Below are 6,082 nucleotides of genomic sequence, written 5' to 3'. Positions count from 1 at the left end.
GAGAAAAATAACTATGCTTATCATGTAAAGGTATTTCAACAAACGTTGCCCAGGCCAACTTCAAGGCCATTTGGTGGGTCTCTTTGTCTTTCATTTGTGTGTTGAAATATTTATGTGAGAGCTTTTTTGCATAACATGAGCAGATGTGAGACACAATTTGTATTCTGTGAACACACAGCCGCTTTCCGAATTAATGTACAGTGATATTTGCTCGCCTGTACGGCGATAATTCGTAATCCAGGCAGTATTACTAATCCCGGAGGACGTTTTTGTTTCAACCTTGCTGCCCCGAGAACAATACTTGCGCGTTGATATGGATAACGGAGATGTTGAGTTTGCATAGAAATCGTTTTCGGATTTGAATGGCGTTATGCATCGTACGTATCTTGTTAGGAGTAATATTTCTGGAGCTTACGCAAAACATTGTGCTACTTCTGAATTTTGCTTCGTCACGAACTACATCCGAGGTGGTTCAGACCCCAGGTGCTTCTCTACAGGGGGAAACTTCTGCAGCTCTTCAAGCGCGATGCTGCTGATAAGGCTGATACGGTCACGGAGGGTCTCATTCTCGATGTCGGACAGCGGCTTGGGGCCGTCCATAGCGCCGGGCGGCCGTAATGCGCGAATGCAGGGCGCCCTCAATACATGTCGCTTCCCGAGGAGAACCACCCATAGTGCTAGGAAGGTCGCGCACGAGTCCCACGAAAAGCTGTTCTCTAACCCCTCGCATACGATGAAGCACATTCTTCGTTTCATACATGGAAGGACCTGCGCGGTTGAAAAGATGCGTCATGTCTTCCACGAGCATGGCAACGCTCTCATTTGGCCGCTGCACTCGGGACTGCAGGGCAAGGTCAGTTCGCTTCTTCCGTTCGTTGCAGCCGAAGATGGCGATTAACTGCCACCGGAAATTTCGCCAGGTGTTGACTCTGGACTCGTGGTTTAGAAACCAAGTTTTGGCGGCGTCTTCGAGGGCGAAAAAAACATCCCTTAGTTTGCGATCCTCGTCCCACAGGTTAAACGCTGCTACCCGGTCGGAGCTGTCAGCCAATCCTCCACGTCTTCAAATTTGTCGCCATGATATGACACGGGCGTGCGAGGAGCAAGGTGAAGCAGCGGTGGGGAACTCATTGTGTTCTGCATGTTCTGGCTTGCCGCAGTAGACGTCATGGTACGGGATGGTGTCGAGAGAGGGCTGAACTCGGGATCCAAGCCTCTCAAACAGTAGCTTGTCTTGTGAGCAGATGCATTGCCCATGTGGTGTAGCTGGGTGTTAAAGGCTCCCCGGTGCCCTTCGTAAATCAGGGAAATACCCAGCTGCTCCACCACAATGCCGCCGAGACGAAGCAGAGGGTTAGAAGGAGGCAGTAACAGTACTAGCACAGTAGGCTGACGGCATACTGAGCCAACCTGCGTGCTTCTCCCTTAGGGGCTGTTTTTGAGTCATCCACCCGCATCCGTGCCAGTGGGTAGTTTTCCATTCCTAGAATTGCCAGTTCGGGACCTCCTAGAAGCAGGCATAGCGCAGACCAGCGAGGTTCGCATCCCCGAGCCTTTATCCTAGTGTACAGGCTGTCCCCTTGGAGGTGAACACATCGGGCACAGCGCAAAGTATGACCTAGAAGCGCGGTGTGGGCTGCTCACCAGATGAGGCTTTCGTGCGGCCCGTGCTCAGTGGGACCAGATGTACGCCCTGTACCCTCACCTGCGAGGCACGAGCATGCACTCTGAACGCTCGCAGCTGGAGAAGGCTGACGTCAGGATACCCACACGCAACGACGCCTCCTCCAATGAAGTTAGTATGTGAGAAAAAAATTGGAGGAGTACACTTAAGCTCCGCCTTAACGATATGACGCAATAGCATCATCATCATCATCATCATCATCATCATCATCAGCCTGACTACGCCCACTGCAGGGCAAATGCCTCTCCCATGTCTCTCCAATTAACCCTGTCCTTCGCCAGCCGCGGCCACCATATTCCCGCAAATTTCTTAATCTCATCTGCAATAGCGTTCAGGACTTATTGACCATATATGCGGAATTGGTCACTCCATCCTTTACATTCATAAGTGCTTGAGGGTCCTTATAACTCTACTTGCGCAATGATGCATCCGCAACTGCCCTGTGATGGCAAGTGCTGCGGCCGGTGGTTCCAAGTTGCTCTCCCCGAGTAACCTCTCGTGACAGTTTTTAATTGAACTGCTACCTGTCTGTGTGGTTAGTTTCGGATGACTCCACGGGGTCACGTGACCTAATTACCTACCTAGTTTGCTCTACGGGGGTGGCCGCCTTGGCCACCGTACGCCACACTGTATATCTCTAACAATGCCGACAACGCCAACACCAGATTTTTTACGGAATGGGGCCTTCAACGTTTTCGCTTTAATAGGAAGAATACCAGAAAATTTACCCGTGGAAATGGTTTATGGGGATTTAACGTCCCATACCGACACAGACTTAGGGACGCTGTAGTGAAGGGCTCCGGATAATTTAAACCTCCTGGGGTTATTTAACGTGCGCTGACATCGCACAGCTCACGGGCCTCTAGAATTTCGCCTCCATCGAAATTCGAACGCCATGGCCGGTGTCGAACCCACATTGTTTCGGTCAGCAGCCGCGCGCCACAGCCGCTGAGTCGCCGCGGCGGCTGTAAGTGGGAATAGGAAGGAAAAATGTGAACATGCAGAAAGATCAAGTGGCCGGAACGTGATTTCTAAGGCATCTCTATATTGCAAAAAAGAAAAAAAATCGGATCCGATTTATCTGATGGGAGTGCAGAATGGATAGAAAAGCGGAAATTAGGGTTTCCTTGATCTTCATCTCAAGCGAGGCGCTGTTAAAAGTCCCTTGATGCACTTTCCATACTTAAGGAATCTTTTTGCTTTGTCGTGTTTACCACGCGGTACTGTTCCGGTTCTCAGCGCCGAGAACACAAGATTGGCGTAGGAGAAAATTTCTATATTAACGAGTCGGTCACCGCAGCGCTTGTGCTCCCCGCGCATTGCTCAGCTCGCTGTACACTGACCTCCAGGCTCCTCCAGTCGCTCAGCTGTGACTGCTCGATTGCAGTTCTTTGGTATGTCTTACGCAGAAAGCCATGATCAACTGCTGCATAAGGAGCACTGTGGTAAGTGGCGTACGCAAAAGTAAGCTTTCCTTTCCATTTTCTTTACTCTTTCGGCATAAAATCAACCCCAGGTGAACAAGAGACGGAGAAGGGTCCGCCTGCACAGTAACCTCCTTCTTTTAGTTCCTTACGCCTTGGTTTCAGTGAAGCTGGTGCCCTAATGGCAGGAAGACACCCGTAAGAACCACCTGGGATTCCCACGTTTAAACTGAAATTCCTTCGCTTATTCAGCTCGCAACAGGCTAAGGTGGCCTAGACTGCACGGTCCCCCAGACCCGATGCGAGCGGCAGGTCTCCCCGAAGGCACCCTTCTTCGACCGTGGCCCAGCGCGTCGTCCTTCCCGATGGAAAGGACGGCTGTAAAGGCCCCCATGCAGCTTCCATGGACGACACCGCATGCGAGCGAAGCCGAGTGAGCTGAAGCATGCCACGGAACAATCTGGGCAGCTGGCTGGATGCTCTACTGTCCATTCTGGTTTCGGGAACAGTCCACTCTTGTTCGTACACCGGTACGGACATCGCACCGCAGTTTGACGGGGAGCTGTTTCGTCCCGACCACGAGCTGTGATTTCACTGTATGTGCATGTGTGGAAGGGAAGGGGACTGACTGGATGAATGTGCAACGTCATTTGTTGTGGTCGGAGTTACGGCTTCATGTGTGACTGTACATATTCGTCTTCACGCCGTAATGCGAAGATATGCTTCGACTCGTACCAGTACAATGGTGATAGGAAAATTCTCACCTGTGCTTTGTCTTGAGATAGCTGGTTACTGCGAACGTGCATTTTAACGGCCAAAGTCAATGCATCGTCGCAGCGGGCGCATCTTTTTTAATGGCGCCAATAAACGCTGTGATTGTCATTCTTACCCCGTGCCCTCTAACTACCGCGTAGTCATTCACTGAATCTCTTTTTGTGGCTATCTCTCCTGTTCATCACGTTCGCTGATTTTCACCACAACCTACTATGAAACAAAGCTGTCGTTCATAGAGATTGGACGTTTGGCGTTTTACCATGGGAAACCTGTCACTCTGCATGTCCGTATTTCAGTGCGACACATGCTGCTTTACAGAATTCGTCGTAAGCTATTGTGGACGTGTTCAGTGCTGATATAAAATAAAATGCCCTAATAAATGCCTGTTAAATTTTTGTCATGTTCTTGTGCTTATTTATTGATAGGTGGCGACAGAAGCTCTCTTGATGACTTGCGGATCATGCGGTCCTGCAGAATGCGTCAAGATGTGCGTATAAGTTACCTGCTGCTTCCGTTTAGGTTACATGTCCGCTTAAATTCAGGAGTGCTGATATAAAAATAATAACTCCCGGACTTGTGAGTGCTTTCTTTGTAGGTAAGAGAACGATAAAAATTTAGATTTGAAAAATTATTGTGCCCTTCAGATAGTTGCGAGTTATTTGGCAATGCTTCGGAGAAAACTATTATCTCCAACTGAAAGAAACGTTCTTGCAAAAACAACTTTGGAAGGGGAAATGAAAACACAATCTTATTCGGCAGCTTAACTGCAACAATGCGTGCTTGATGTGGACCGGAGCAGGACCCTTCTTCTGATCACGGTGAGGTTTCTTGCAGCACAATAATAATAACTGAGGCAACGCCAGTCATATCCGCTGTACTGTTTTTATAACCAAAAACGTCTATTCGGTAATGCTGCACGTCATTGAGAATGGGAGGGGGGGGGTATCTAGAAAGGAGGACAACACCAGTAGAAGCATACAAAATGAAGATGCAGTACTACCAACAAATATGCGATGAAAGCCGTATTACGAGAGCAAAACTGCTGGCCTCGAGGAGGTTTGCAAACAGGTGTACACTACCATATGTTACCGCGTAAAACAAGCAACGCGCACTTCCCTCTTTCAACGTCGTTCCTCTTGACTGATTTTTCGTGAGTGCATTTTCTTTGACTAAGCCTCGTACGTTGTCGATATTTTATGTCAGAAATTACGGCCGTCTAGGTTCACGCATGATACAAGGTTGTGTAGCGTCGATCCTCAGCGCTTGTTGTCATGGATATCTTCCACTGGTGCGTGTCCCATATATATACTATTTATTGTTTATATTTTTGTTTTCCTGCTCTAATTCAAGCCTTGCGTTGAGCCATTTCAATGACCACCGGACTACACTTAGTACGGAATGCATTTCACTGCGTTGAATTGTGCATTAATTGAATAATTTGTTTGTTTTCAAAAACATTATTTTACTGATTAGTCACGAGACGCTACCGGACCCTTGCCGATTCCTCCTTGTGCTATACGTGTTTTGACGTCTACCTGAACTCGAAAGCGTCAAATGAAGAAGAAGAAGCTGTAGGAGTTGGGAATGAAAGGAAGAAGAAAAAGAGAGCGTGGGATGCGAGGCTGCTTTTTCGCTTCTCCCAAGGCGGACATTATTAAACAAGGATCGCGTCGTTGGTCCAGCGCTCCTACGGGCGACAGCGGTAAGAAGCAACACCTGCCTAAGTGCAAGCGGTCCCTCACTCTGCTGCCTTGTTTAGCACTGTACAATATTTCGGCCAGTAGCGACTCTTAGGCTTAGTGTTCGCACTAGCGTGGCGCGGCCGAACACAAGAGATGCACGTTTTTATGTGTTCAGCAACAAACGCCCTGCATTGTGTGTGCGCTTGGACAGAGGCGCCAATTTTTTTAATCGCACGAATTATTCAGGTACCCGCTGCTTCACCACTTTCAAGCAGCAGAGCTCAACGCCCACGCCACCATGGCTAACACCACGGCCAGCACAAGTGAGTTTACACTCACTGAGTCTGTCACCAATAGTTATGTAGACGTCCGAAAAAGAGCTCGCTCTTGACGTTCGCGCTGCAGATTGGATTAATATATTTGTGTTCACTCGCTCACCGACGAGCTGGCAATTTCTTTCAAACTGCGTAGCGTTCCCGCTCGGTGTTTGCAACACGACGGGACAGTGCGCCGCCATC

The 6,082-nt window shown here is 49.0% G+C and overlaps 1 pseudogene; it reads left to right on the top strand.

Annotated features, from left to right (window-relative positions):
• Positions 1-784: 784 nt before the first annotated feature.
• LOC149363456 (uncharacterized) lies at positions 785-3,697 on the top strand (annotated as a pseudogene).
• Positions 3,698-6,082: the final 2,385 nt, after the last annotated feature.

This window comes from Amblyomma mixtum, chromosome 2 (assembly GCF_055824585.1).
Source record: "Amblyomma mixtum isolate Tamu chromosome 2, ASM5582458v1, whole genome shotgun sequence".
Classification (NCBI taxonomy): Eukaryota; Metazoa; Arthropoda; class Arachnida; order Ixodida; family Ixodidae; genus Amblyomma; species Amblyomma mixtum.
Note: the sequence above shows the minus strand (reverse complement) of the source record. Positions and strands in the feature narration are given on the sequence as shown.